Source organism: Danio rerio, chromosome 6, assembly GCF_049306965.1.
Source record: "Danio rerio strain Tuebingen ecotype United States chromosome 6, GRCz12tu, whole genome shotgun sequence".
NCBI lineage: Eukaryota > Metazoa > Chordata > Actinopteri > Cypriniformes > Danionidae > Danio > Danio rerio.
The window spans coordinates 38,834,231-38,850,000 of NC_133181.1; the positions used below are offsets into that span (position 1 = coordinate 38,834,231).

Consider the following 15,770-nt stretch of genomic DNA (forward strand, 5'->3'; position numbering starts at 1 on the left):
CATTTAATGATGGTTGTCATAAGAACACGTGATCTAATTTATTTTCATGACACTTTATATCATGATTATAAAGGTCTCATGTCGCCCCCTTCAAGTAAAGCCTTATATATTATTTTGCATTTTCACAATTGATTGATTGATTGATTGATTGATTGATTGATTGATTGTTTTTGTGTTTGCATGTGTGAGTAGAACAAAATAATCATTAAATCTTTACCTTTTGTTATTCACATCCACGTGAATTAGGCTGCATTCAGTAAATGAGATGAGGCATGACTTCAAAAGCTCAGTACTTTCTTAAAAAGATAAATGTGTAGTGTTTATATTTGGAAAAGCTATGAACACAAGGGAAGAAAGAAGTACCCCTTTAAAAGTCTGTATACTGTCAAGTTTAATTAAGTTTAATTAGAATTGTTTAAACTTTGCATCTAACTTTGTAAAGTAGTATTTTTCATTTATGAATTTGTTTATATATTAATCTATACATGTCGTTAATATGAGATTAATAGATGCTTTCGGAATGTTGTTAATGATACTTAAACCAACAGACTAAATTGCTTCTTCAAAGCTGTTAACAAACTTGACAAATACTTCCAAAAAAACATAAAGTTTAGCATGAAATAGTACAATGATCTTTGTAGATCTTTTCCTATAAAAGAAAATTATTCATTTTAACTTAATTTTTTATTATAAATCAGTTGAAACAGATCTAGCTGTTTGACTACATGCAGTGTTAAACCTTCCAAACTCCTAATGTGTTGCAATCACAATGAAAGCAAGAGAGAGAAAAAAAAACTGGTTGTAAAGTGTCATTTGCTCCAACAGCAGTGTTTTGTCATGAACAGGTTTCTGAACATATTAACTGCATTGCCCAGCTGGTGTTGGTAGGGACCCATCCAGAGCTGCCTCATGTTGCCTCATTAATTTAGAGATCTAAAAGCGCGCCCGGCATAATGGAGCAGAACTTGTGAAAGTCATTTGTCCATCGACTACAGCTGACTGTGGACAACATTATTCACTGGAATTCAACAAATGAGTTTATTGTCAGTATTTCCCCTCTCATAAAATCTTTCCTCTCTTGTTCTGGTTTCAGGCTTTTGAGGGGTTTTATTCTGTAAATTATTGTAGTATTCTTTATTTAGTACTTTGTTACCATCAAATATATTAGATGTTTTTCTTTATCAAGTATTACAAAAATGTAGTTCATAAAAATGTAAGCATTACTTACTTAATGTAAGCATTACTCCTTGAATGTATTTCAACTGGGCATTTTGAAAGGAACATTTTTCTAACCTTAAATGTGCCTCATTCATTTGCATTTCTTAAATGTATATGTATTTAAATAAAAATTAAATGATTGAAATAACAGAAAAAAAGAATCAGAAGTGTGTATTTTCAAACAGTGTATTCTCACTGAATCATTCAATCAATTGATTTGTTCAAATGGCAGATTTATTCAGGAATGCATGCGCTGATGAATGCGTATTTGATTAACTGACTCACTCAATAAATTAAAAAAAGCTCATTCATTCAATAGCAAAACACATCTTAATTTGCACAGAGATGCATTGTGAGATTGTTTGGAACTATTTTCAAAAGAAACAGTCAGTGAGAAACTTTGTTGCTAGTAAAAATCTTTAGTGTTGGCAAGATCACTCTGAATAGCACCATAAAGCCGGCAGAGATGGTATGTGTATTTTAGAAGCCTTAATTGTGTGCATTCCGAAGACAAATAATCAATAAAAAGAGAGTGAACAGAGTCACAAAAGAAGCTTTTTTGTTTGCTTGTTTAAGGCAGACCATCTGACAGAGCGATGTTACTGAGCGATGGAAGCCAGTCTAAAGACCATAGACATCATGTTACCATGTTTGTAAGCACTGATCAGTGTATACTTTAATTCAAAACTCGCACCCTGTAATAAGAAATATGTAACTTGTAAGTTCCTAGCTAAGTAGTGACTCAGTAGTGACTAACAGACACCTAGACTCCTGTTTGAAGCAGTAAACTTTCTCTTGACACACACATACTGCACAGACTTTGAGGCAGGATAATGAGAAGGAAACAAACTTGTGACATACATGTGGTCTTGCATAATATGAGTGCAAACACATACAGTATATTAACCACACACTTCCCTCAAAAATGCAGAGAGCTTAAATAATCACTCTGATTGGCGTTAATTATGTGGAAGCTCTAATGTAATCATATAAACCTTTTGTAAACAGAATATATAATTGTATATTCACTTAAAACAACATCTGCTTTATTAGGTACATTTTACTAGTACTTGGTTGGACCCAATTTTGCCTTCAGAACTTCATGGCAATACATTCAACAAGGTACTGGAAATATCCCTCTGAGATTTTAGTCCATATTGACACGATAGCATCATGCTGTTGCTGCAGATTTGTCGGCTGCATGTCCATGATGCAAACCCTCGTTCCACCACATCCAAAAAGGTGCTCTATTGGATTGAATTCTGGAGACTGTGGAGGCCATTTGAGTACAGTGAACTCATTGTCATGTTCAAGAACCCATTTGAGATGATTGGCGCTTTATGACATGGAGGGTTATCCTGCAGGAAGTAGCCATCAGAAGATGGGTACATTGTGGTCATAAAGGGATGAACATAGTCAGCAACAATATAGGCTGTGGCGTTAACACAATGCTCAATTGGTACTAATTATTGTACTAAAGTGTGCCAATAAAATATCCCTCACACCATTACACCACCACCAGCAGGTTGAACAGTTGATACAAGGCAGAATGGATCCACGCTTTCCTGTTGTTGATGCCAAATTCGGACCCTACCAGGCAAATATCTCAGCAGAAATCGAGACTCATCAGACCAGGCAACTTTTTTCCAACCTTATAATGTCCAATTTTGGTGAGCCTGTGCGAATTGTAGCCTTGGTTTCCTATTCTTAGCTGACAGGAGTGACTGCTGTGGTTGTTAAGGTGTTCTATGTTGTTAAGGTGGTTGGTAGGGTGTTCTGAGTGGTTACTAGGCAGTTGCTAAGGCGTTGCTAGGTGGTTGCTAGGGTGTTCTAATTTGTTTCTGAGTGGTTTCTAAAGCATTGTTCGGTGGTTGCCAAGGTGTTTCTAGGCAATTGCTAAGGTGTTGCTAGGTGGTTGCTAATGTGCTGATAGGCGATTGCTAAGGTGTTCTACATCATTGCTGTTCTGAGTAGTTCTAGGTCATTGTGTTCTGAGTGGTTGCTAGGATGTTGCTAAGCAGTGCTAAGGTGTTGCTAGGTGGTTGTTAGGATGTTCTGAATAGTTGCTAAGGTGTTGCTAGGTGGTTCCTAAGGTGTTGCTAGGCAGTTGCTAATATGTTATAGGTTGTTGCTAAAGTGTTTGTGAAGTCTATGGGACAGTCGCTAGGGTGGACCAATGAAACAGAAAGTAATTTGGCAAGCAAATTGAAGTAGCAAATATTGCGCCCACATGACTAATCAGCTATCTCCATTATGATTGCATTGTTTACTGTTGGCCACTAGGTTATCAATACTAATCTTTACCCCTTACCCAGGGTGCTTAACCCTGTTTTTGGAGTTCAGCTGCAACCCTAATCAAACACAACTAAACCAACTAAGTACAATATGAAGGAGCAACACGTTCTCACTCCCAACTCGTCACATACTGACGCTTGGTCAGGAACCCTCGGCGTCAGTTATTGACGCACAGGGTACCCCTTTAGCGTCATATTTAGACGTGCAGGGATTCCCTATAGAATCTGTGCCTGAGCCTGAGGCGTCATATGGAGACGCTGGAGGCTCGTATAATTACCAATAGATGTCAACAAACTTTTTAAAACCTGATTTACGCCTATTATCTTAGTTTTCTTATTTTAAAAATATGTAATTTTTATTTTGTTCATGAAAAGCGTCTGTAAACGGGGTCGAAACTACTGTATGAATAAACTTCGGCCCACGTGACATCCCTTCACGGTGAGTTTAACGCCGCTCTGCTATTGGTCAAACTGCATCAGCGGTGAGTTCTCAGATGAGTTCAACTGTCAACATTAAATATTACGTTAATGCTGCATAATATATTTTTATTGGAGATTAGTTGGTGTTTATAAATATTTTATCATTTACTTTATATTTAATGAGTGAAAATATATTCGGTTGTCCAGTTTAGGGTAACTATGCCTAATAAAACTTTGATTCATTCATATTATTTATTATTTTTTTACTTTAAAAAAATATTAAATTTCAAGTACTAAGTTTAAAAATGTTTTCGGCTGATATTTTTCATTTTAAATTATTTATTAAAGTTGGGGTCATTGTATGTGGCGATCTATTTTTTACAGTCTATGCTCGCTATCCCAAGGTTCATTGCGATCCCAAGGTTCACTGCGGTTTTCCACAAGGTAAGTAAAAAGTAAACAAATAAACACGATTTGTTAATAAAGCATGTACTGTAAACTAGCGACGTTATCTAATTACATCAAGTTCATTTATTAAAAACATATTTTTCTCACATATAACGTTGGTCATGCATTAGAACAATATATACATTTTAAGATAAGGAACAGTGTAACCAGATTGTTGTTTTCCACAATAGAATTCGTGCAAAATCTATATATAATATGCAATATGCAACTCTAATAATACAAATGTATTCGTAATTGTTTCAATATTAAAGAACATCAAGTGTTTCCAAAGGTTTATTGTAAAAACAATTATTTTCCATGCCTTTAAAGGAAAAAGGCAGAAATTTTGCCCGTCTGAGCACATTTTATTCATTGTACAACACAAAACTAAACAAAAAAATAGCTTAATCTACCACACACACACACACACACACATATATATATATATATATATATATATATATATATATATATAAATATATATATATATATATATATATATATATATACAGTTGTACATTATAAGGTGTTCACTGTTCAGATATGAATATTTTTTCTTTGCTCTTTTCAGGTTCTTTAGATTTCTTTAAAAATCCAATTTTGTTTTCTGATAAGCAAAAAGTAAAATCACTTTACCCATGTTTATATGTTAAATTGCACTTGTCTCTCTCTCTATCTCTGTTAACACATTTATATTTGTTTGATTAATTCTTGTGTCTTTCAGCCTGTTTCTGCCTATCACCATGAGTGATTCCTCAATACTCAGATTTATCATCAAGATCTCAATTATAAGCTCAAGTTTTGATGACAACTTGGTGATCTGCAGAAAGCACCACCATGTAAGGAAGGCCAAGACCACTCTGGAATCAGTCAAGGGTTAGTGAAGTTTTTCATTCCATGTATATTAAATATCTACATTGTTTAGGCATATGTGATTGTATGAGATAAAATGCATTTATTCTTTCACTACTATTGTAATAACAGAAAGAAACGCATTAGTTTTACTATTACTATTGTTTATGACAAACATTAAAAAACTACAGCATAAGCTCACAAAATATTGTGGCCCTAACTGTTTAAAACTATTTGTTCTGGGTGTTGATAGTGGCCAACCATTTTTTTTCTTTTTCAGAAAGTATTTTGTTTTGTCTGATTTTATGACACCTTATAGGCCATCAACTGTCCACATTGGGGTTTAGGAAATTAGAACTGCTTATGCTGCTTGTCTACTAGTCTTAGGATAAGTTAGAAATGTTATAAATGTACATTTTTTTGTTGTTTTTATCTGGTACAGCTCATAGAAACTCCAATCTTCCCAACTGTGAGAGGGCCTTGCTCCAGTGACTGTTGGTGTGTACTTTAATGTTTCCATTAGTCCCTGTATCTGTAGATCTAGGTGACAGTGGGCTAGAGTAAAATTTTGGTTTTATTTAAACTAACGCATACTGATGGCCTTTTTATCTCAGATTTGGTCATGCAAGTATTAATATATCCTAAAATATTTTTATATTCTTTCCATTGGTGGAAAAGATGTTGGTATAATTATTTTTAATGGACTGCTAAGATCTCAGCAGACATTTTTCTGAGATATTCTTGAGTGGGAGTCTGTGCAATACAAGGTGGATAGTATTTGCAAGGAAGAGCTTGATCTGTTCTGCTTCCACACTAGATATACTGCCAATTTAAGTAGATATGAACCATAAGCATAATCATTTCAAGAATGCACAAGGTACTTTAAACTGTATGTGTTGAAACTAAATTAACAAGAAAACAGCTCTGTGATGTTCACCTAAGAAAATTAGATTAGAAGATATAAACTGTTATGCACTTGTTCTGTACTGTTTCATTCCTTTTTCAAACACTGGCATTTTTGAAGGTTTATTTACAGCTAAGGATTAAGAATTGACAGGAAGATTTGTGGACTACATCAACTAATGACACTACCTCCAAAAGAGTTGCAAAAAGCTGTCCAAAGTTTCAGCACCATCTTTAAGCCCATGATTTTAGTGTGTTTCATGCCTAAGCACATGAGTTTATGTCTGAGATAGATGAACTATGTGATTGTCTTAAACTGATCTACAAGTAAATGCCAAAACTTATTGGTTTACTTATTTATTTGTTTGTTTGTTTGTTTGTTTGTTTGTTTGTTTGTATATGTTAACCAGGTGAAATGGAGTGAGGCATACCAGGATATGCCTGGTTTTACTTTTGGGAAGGAGGTTGAACAGTGCAATATTTCTTCTATAGGATTGCAGTGACCAGACATGCTACTGTAACTCTCATGGTCATGTGCTGGAATTAGCAGATGTTCAACAATTTGGCCATCTCGCTGACCTGTTGATATCAGAAGGTAACAATATCCAGTTGAATTTGTTTTAGTTGTTCAGTAACCTATTTAAATAGTATTGTGATTTTTTGATTGCTTATCATTGTAGACCCCAACAGCTCTGCAAAGCAAGTTGCAAAACAGAATCCATGAAACTGGCAGTGACTGGAAACCAATTGGAAGACTTTGGTCTGTGATGTAGAGGAGTGGGCAGAGGGTGAGGAAATTCTTATTAATATTACATGTAGTCATGAAAAATTGTGTTACTATTACTGTCATTTTTTTTTCAGTAGCAGAAGCAAAGACAACAAAAAGAAGAAGTGATGTGGATGTCTTCGTCATATTGCATGGTATGTACACTAGACTTCTGTCAGTGTTGATTCTTTAAAAGTTGACTTATAATCCTTGTTATACAACTTTCTTTTCATAAATATATTTCAGACTCTGCTGACCCAGCAACAAAGAGGAGGGTGTTCAACATCATCCTGCTAGTCAGGATTCTTCAGGAGAAGCAGTGGATTCTTGTGGCAGAGATGGTCAACCACTATAAATACCTTTCAACTCATCCTGGTTCTTTCAAAGAACTTTCTTGCTTGTTTGCTACTGAAATGTACTGGTATGTATTTGTATTTTTTGGCACAGACATAAGCATAAGGTTACCCAGTCCAAAGGATATTAATATATTTTTATGTTGTTGTGTTCTTCTTTTAAGATTCGACATGTGGCCTTAACGAAGAGGGGTTAAAAGGTCTATGGATCATCATTCTCAAAAAGCAACAAAATAACTGAGAAATAAACAACAATACGATGGTGCAATCTAGAGACCTGCAAGGTACCTGCAAGTTTTGGCTGGAGCAGAGAACATAGATTTTTTTTAAATAAAGCTCCAGCTGATGAGTTTGACATTGACTGTGGATTTTCTTTTACTGTAATCCAGAAGAGGATGACCTTAACCCTGAATCTAAAGCATGTAATAAAATCTGTAAAAAATTAAATAAAATTGTCATCATCTATAACCAAATTGTCTTTTTTTTTTAAATACATAGATATGTACAGTATGTAAGCATTCCTCTAAAATCAATCAGTGTTGTAAATTAAGAGCATTATTGTATGCCTAACTGCTTACAACATATAACGATTTAAGGAACTCTATATTAAAATGAAATTATTACATTAAGTGACATTAAGAGCTTTTAAAATATTAATTTTATGATACATTTTTATGATAAATTTAATTTTTGCATATACTTGGGCAAAAAATGTACATTATTATGGTCAACTGCTCAGATACCAGGCAACCACACTTCTACCTCTGGAAAAATTAACCTATGATTTACATCAAAGACCTGATGGATCCATTTGGTCCTCATGGATTTTTCTAAAAAAAAAAATAAAAAATTAATCTCCTTTTATTTTTGTCCTTACTTTGAAACATTTGTATTAATTTGTTAGAATGTCTAACAAAAAACTGCTGCACTTGTTGTGAGATAACAGTGCGACTGTTGTTATTCTGAAAATAAAAATTAACTTTGTATAATGTTTTATTGAATGCAAGATAAAACATAAAATATTTTCCAAGAGATGGATTGCGGCTGGAAGAGCATCTGCTGCATAAAAACATGCTGGAAAAGTTGGCGGTTCATAGCACTGTGGCGACCCCTGGTTAATAAAGGTACTAAGCCAAAAAGAAAATGAATGAATGAAAATAAAATATGATATGTATTGAAATATGTATTTTTGGTAGACATAGAACTACACAGTAACTTATAAATACAGCACAGAACTATTTTACTTCTAGTTTAGATAATTTAAATGTTTGCATTTTTATTTTGTTGGTTAATGGCTATGTATTTTTAATCATTTGGAGGTTTGAACTATTCGCAGCATTTGAAAGGATATCTTTTCATCATTGTTACCTCATTTCTCAATATTTTCATGATTCTTACAATGCAGCAAATCTTACAATCATTTGATCATAAAGAAAATAATTAACAAATTAACCCACATGCAGGACAAAGACATTATGTGGAATCATTATTAAACACAAGTTCATCCATTGTCATCAAAACATACTGTTACACAAACAGTTGAAGATTTAGAAAGTAAAAATAATCAGATAAAGAGTGGTTTTTAAACAAATACATGTCTTTAAAAAGGTTTTATTTATAAACATTTACATATTTTAAAAGAGCTTTTATCCATATTTCAAATAAAGTGAAAACAATTAAATATCACATGATGACCATTAATGAAACACACTTCCAGAATTACATCCACACATATTATTCTGAACTCATAACATTTGTGATGAACATAGATCACTATTGCTAATAACTTGTAATTAAAGAGGATACTAATGTTTAGCTTATTTTTACAGCTTTTTTTTTTTTTTTTTACCACAACTGTACATGTGACAATACAATTTCTTGTCCATGTTGAAGATAATACATCTACATAGGTTAACTGCCCTTTTACTCAAAGGGGATGAGTAGAGCCCCGTAGAAAAGGAAAAAGTATTCACATTTCAAACGAGAAATGAGTGAGAGAATATCAGCAAGACTATTACCTATGCTATGTTCAATAAATAATGTTGGATATAATAGTCTGATATATACTGATCAAGTCAATAAAAGCTGTTTAAAAAATACTCATTGTAAAATAACAAATTTATGCCTGGCTTTCATATATGTCATAAATATATGCACAATGACCTTATTCAGATAGTCTTTAGTTCATTAAAATTTGTATCTGTTCCATTTTATTACAAAAAGGCTTTAAACTACATTACCCACAATCCTTTGTCGCTGTATAGATGGGAGGGGAAAGACATGGCGCTACAAATTGTAGTTCCTTGAAAGGTGTAGTTAGGGTTAAGTTTAGGGTTACGATCTTGGTTAATCGTTAACTATTTAAAACACAGCGATAACTCATTGATAAAGGACACTGTTAGTAAAGTGGCAAAGTTAGCAAAACATAGTTAGCAACACGAAGGATCTTTTAATTTGGCTTTGAAGTTATAGTCCAGTCACAACGTCGCAATCTACGTCACACTTTGTCTCTATTTGGTAATCTTCCGGCTGAAGGTTGATTATAACCTTATAATATAACTTAAATATCAAAATGTGTATTAATATTAAATGTTATTTATTGTCTTATTAAAAATACAAATGTATATTTACCGTGAGATTACTTAGTGGGGGTAACCTGATGTGCAAAATGATCATAGTAAAACCAGATCATAGGCAGTATACTTAATTTGAAACGAATAATAAAATAATAAAAAAGCTTCATGTTTGAAAACATTTCAAGCATTTGCTGTAACTAAACCATGCATCATGTAGGTATACAAATATAAATATATGTCAAACTTAAATGACAAATATAGTGCCCATTAAATAGTATAAATAGTAGTTCGTTGTAAATGAGTATGCAAATAAACACAATACATTTTTAATGAAACATTTATAATTTATTTATAATGCCACAAATAAAAATAAATAATAAAAATCACACAAAAATGCAAAAATATATATTTTAACCAAAAATATATATTTTATAAGTTTTTAATGCAATAATATATTACCATACATATATAAATGATTAAAAACAATTATAATTGAAGGAAATGTATATTTTGTATTATTATTATTATATTTATTTTGTGATATTTATTCATGTCATACATCTGGTATGTCAAGCTCAAGTAAAACTGCACTGCAAAAAATCTTTTCAAATGATGCCTTTGGAAATGCCATCATAATAAACAGCTTTCACAACAACAAGAAGTCAAGTTCATGACAAATGCAAATTATGTTTATAATAACAACTTTCTGAACTTAAACATCAAAAGTAGAATAAGTTCAAAACATATTCAAGTATTTACCGAAGAATACCAAAAACTATTTTTACAAAACACTGAGAACCAAAGTGTGCTTGGTGAGTCCAGGTGTTTATGCTGACTAGACTGTCATATTGCAATCCGGTTAGCATGAGGAGACTTGGGCGTAAAGTGTCAGGAATTCCTGGAGGGCTCCCATGTGTTATTCCAGGTTTTGCCACTGTAAAGTATTAGAAGTGCACAATATCATTACTGAACAAAGAATGAGCGTTAGGTTTCATTTAGAAAGTTCAGTGATATTTATTTATATATGTAAAGTGTCATTAAACCTGGCACTCTTGAATTAACTGTATAATAGGTTAAACATTTCCAGCATGTTTCCATTTATTCCAAGCAGATCTGTCAGTTCTACAAACTCAGAGATCAGGATAGTGACTGCACTTCTCATTATGAACACCCTTATCCTTCACATACATTTTTATCACCACTGATGTCCACTGTTGTAGTTTTCATTGAAGGGAATGCTGACACAAATTCCAGCATGATTTTTTAAATAGCAGAATATGGGTATTATTGGGCCAAAACCTTAAAAAATATAAGATGCAAGATTTGAATCTTGATGAAGATATTGTTAATTCACGTCTTGCAATTTAAAACACATCTCATGTTTGACTCATCAATTATATGAAAACTACAACAGCATACTGTGCTTCACCCTAAAATATTTCTAAATTATAACAAGCTTATTGCTTTACATGGCTAAACATTTATTTTATGCCTGCATGATTCACTGCTATTACTGTAACCCATTACACTCTTAACCCAAACTAGTTGACTTTATTAGAAAACTGCATCGAAACATGTTGCCTTAAATCCTTTATGTTTTTTACACAAGGTGAAACTAAACAGCCCACTTTAAATTAACCTAGAACCTTTACAATCTTCTTGAACTTACAGTAATATTTTAATTCAAGTATGGCTGTTAAGTTGTACCTTGTATAAAATGTAAGGGGTTTAAGCCACTGGGTTTCTATACAATTTTCTAGTAAAGTCAACTAGATTGGGTTAAAGGAACAGTTTACTATTTACTCTCCTTTAAGTGGTTGTAAACCTTTTTTAAAAACTTCCAAGTTACTTTGTGTTAAACATGAAGGAAGTTTTTTGAAGAAAGCTGGAAAGCTGAAAACATTGACATACATAGTAGGAAAAAACAAATACTATGGAAGTTAATGTTTGCAGGTTTTCATCTTTCTTTAAAATATAATTTTTTTGTGTTTAACTGAAGTAAGCAAGTCAGACATATTTGGAACAAGTGAAGGATGAGTCAATAATGACAGAATTTTCATTTTTGGGTGAATCTCTTTAAGAGTATACTAAAAGAAATGTCCTACTCAATGAAGCTAACTTCAGCTGCATGTGTAGCCCCATGAGTACTTATCTAGAAATCAAAACAATGATCACGTCAGTCCCATTTTAGGCCCTTTATATCATTTTGGCCACTGAATGGACTACTTAGTGTTGCAATAAAATAAAAAAATTAATAAAACTATGACTTACCACACAATACAAGACAAACAGTGAATTTTCAGCTCTGCCTTTGCTGTACACAAGATGAGGTTCCAGCTTCAACACTGATCTGAGTGGGGCAGTTGTGCAGCTCTGTGAGGTTGTGACTGTTTAGCTGCAGTGCTGTGAAGAGTTCTTTATTAAAAGACAGTACATTCTTTTAAAATCTGTACATAATAACAAAGAAAATACAATGATTTTAAATAATGATTAATTCTGAACAAAAACATTACCCTTAGTCAAGATGAATTCATATGTCAAAAGTTTCTGCATCTGAAATGAATAAAAACAGATGTGACATTAGTTAAACCCACTAAACTACTAGATACATCAGTACTGCATTAAGCAGTTGTAAAGTAATGTAAGTGTAGTCCAAAATGATCCTTAATCTGTTTAAGATAATGATTTAAAAAAATGTTGCTTGTGTTAAAAACAATCCAGCCACTTGTAATACATTTGATCAATGGTACATTTCTGAGAAGGTGCAAGGTAATCCTTGAATTTTACCATTACCATCCTGACTGACATAATATTTGAAAAGAAGACAGCTTGTTGTGCCTCTTTACCACAATTTAGAGATGATAGATTCTTTATTTTATTAAATAAATTGGTAAAGGCCAAATTGTACTGGTAATAGTGTATGATATTCATTGTGTGACATACATCAGCTTAAGTTATACTTGAGCTTTTGTTATGCTATATATACATAGCATATATATATGGGTGTGTGTGTGTGTGTGTGTGTGTGTGTGTGTGTGTTTTAAGGCATGGAAAATAATTGTTTTTACAATAAACCTTTGGAAACACTTGATGTTCTTTAATATTGAAACAATTACGAATACATTTGTATTATTAGAGTTGCATATTGCATATTATATATAGATTTTGCACGAATTCTATTGTGGAAAACAACAATCTGGTTACACTGTTCCTTATCTTAAAATGTATATATTGTTCTAATGCATGACCAACGTTATATGTGAGAAAAATATGTTTTTAATAAATGAACTTGATGTAATTAGATAACGTCGCTAGTTTACAGTACATGCTTTATTAACAAATCGTGTTTATTTGTTTACTTTTTACTTACCTTGTGGAAAACCGCAGTGAACCTTGGGATCGCAATGAACCTTGGGATAGCGAGCATAGACTGTAAAAAATAGATCGCCACATACAATGACCCCAACTTTAATAAATAATTTAAAATGAAAAATATCAGCCGAAAACATTTTTAAACTTAGTACTTGAAATTTAATATTTTTTTAAAGTAAAAAAATAATAAATAATATGAATGAATCAAAGTTTTATTAGGCATAGTTACCCTAAACTGGACAACCGAATATATTTTCACTCATTAAATATAAAGTAAATGATAAAATATTTATAAACACCAACTAATCTCCAATAAAAATATATTATGCAGCATTAACGTAATATTTAATGTTGACAGTTGAACTCATCTGAGAACTCACCGCTGATGCAGTTTGACCAATAGCAGAGCGGCGTTAAACTCACCGTGAAGGGATGTCACGTGGGCCGAAGTTTATTCATACAGTAGTTTCGACCCCGTTTACAGACGCTTTTCATGAACAAAATAAAAATTACATATTTTTAAAATAAGAAAACTAAGATAATAGGCGTAAATCAGGTTTTAAAAATTGCGTTGACATCTATTGGTAATTATCAATTATACGAGCCTCCAGCGTCTCCATATGACGCCTCAGGCTCAGGCACAGATTCTATAGGGAATCCCTGCACGTCTAAATATGACGCTAAAGGGGTACCCTGTGCGTCAATAACTGACGCCGAGGGTTCCTGACCAAGCGTCAGTATGTGACGAGTTGGGAGTGAGAATGTGTTGGAAGGAGCACTGGGTAGTTATGGGCACTGGGCACTGGGTGGGATTGATCAAGGTTGTGGCCAAACTCTGCAGGAAGGTAGTTCTCCAGGAACAGAGTTAGGCAGTCCTGCCCTATGGGACCCTGACAGTAAATTATTTTAAAATCTAGAAGGAATTAATAGTTGGATAACAATGATGTAGAAGAACAAGACCCTAACTGTAAGCCTAAACTTAACCTAAATTGTAAACCTACTCCTTAAATCTGATTAGCTGATAGGAATGTTGATCTATGTTGATTCAGGAACATATCCTACTTGGTGAAATCCCACTAACTGACTTGAATATTAAAAACATCTACTATAAGCATCTATTGGTACCAGTTTTGATGTAATAAAAAATATCACACTTTTTTTCTGAAAAAAAAAAAAGTGGTGTCTGTTCATCCAAGAATGATAAAGGTGTTAAAAAGTAGTCTATATTGTGGAAAGAATTACAAGGGAAGTTCACTAATGAGTTACCAGCATATACTGTAGGTCTATGTGCCTGAACGACCTCAGTCCAATTTAACCCCTAGTTCTGCTATTCTTAATGATTCATTAGAACAGTGATATGAGCGCTGTGTGAAAATCTTAGCGTTGACATTTCAGAGGACAGTCTGGTGAGGCAGAGTGGCATTTTCTTATTGAAGACTCTTTCGAATAATTTCAATTTCTCCAAGTCTCATACAAATATCCTAACATGAATCATTCTCGAAGCAATTTACAGTACAAATGGCTGTAATGGTACTGTAGAATTGCTCTTCACCATCTGCCATGACAGAATGCAATGAACTTCTCTCAGAATATTTTATTTTCCTTGAAACCACACTGATAAAAGTGAGCAAAAGCACACATTCATCCTGATCTAATACAGAGAACATATGCTCTGGTGGCTATTCATTTAGTTACGCTATATACATGTTCTGTCTGTACTTCTAAATGCACTATTGTTCTTAATATGTGGTCTTGTGAGGTAAGGCAAACAGTCTAACTTGTTTATTTTGCGTCTTTAGAGGCTCGCCCTAGACGTAAACCTAACATTTACACTTCGCCCATCAATATCATAAAATGTCACCCACCAATTTGCTTGCCTCATGCAACACTCGGGCAAACATCCCAAGGCATTCGCAGGCGTTAAAGAGAGATTGATTCCCATTTAAATGGAAATGGCAAACACTGAGTCAAGTTGTCATTTTTTGGCAGAATTCACGGAAATAGAGATCCCTCTTTTCTCCGCGTTAGAATCAAACAACAACTTCCTTCGACGGACCAAGCACAGAATGATGCAATTTGGTCTCCCTGTTATGTCATGTGAAGATGAAGTGCCGAATTTGTGAGCCAGCATCAGCGCTAAACAGGACTGCAAAAATAATGATCGTCATCAAACGGTTTTAAAACATTCCAACCGTCTGCTATTTTTCTTTTATACAAACACGTTATAGTCATCCTCGCACCAAATGATAGGCCAAAGAAACAGATTGAATTTCTTTTTTTTTTAAGATGAAGAAACAGCACCTTTAATGCAGTATGCTTCCAATGAAACAGTATGCTAAACTATATTAATCTGTCCAAAAGCACCGCATTGCCAACTCATTTGGATTACAATATCATAATGATGGCTGCTGCCCAAAGCGGAGAGAATGCTTCAGTGTAACATGCATAGCAAGCGAATGTGAGGGTACAAGCACTTGCCAGCATAAAAGATCACTCGCTACACTTTGAAAAGCTTGAAATGCAGTAATCGCAATCACCAAATAAACGTGTTAACACAATTTCCCTCATT

At 33.5% G+C, this 15,770-nt stretch overlaps 1 protein-coding gene and 1 long non-coding RNA gene across 5 annotated transcripts in view; one reads left to right on the forward strand and one right to left on the reverse strand.

The window, feature by feature from the left end:
- The window catches only part of rhcgl1 (Rh family, C glycoprotein, like 1), a 132,105-nt gene that overhangs the window by 16,525 nt on the left and 99,810 nt on the right, over window positions 1–15,770 (forward strand). The gene's annotated exons all lie outside the window — the stretch shown is intronic.
- Window positions 10,153–13,708, reverse strand: LOC137495989 (uncharacterized). Of its 2 annotated transcripts, XR_012408063.1 has the most exons (5): window positions 13,625–13,708; window positions 13,200–13,259; window positions 12,343–12,382; window positions 12,101–12,244; window positions 10,153–10,763 (listed from the first exon to the last, which is right to left on the reverse strand). It is a non-coding gene; the product is annotated as an uncharacterized lncRNA (long non-coding RNA). The 2 variants fall into 2 exon arrangements; XR_011016018.2 differs by lacking the exon at window positions 13,625–13,708 and having other exon boundaries at window positions 13,200–13,321.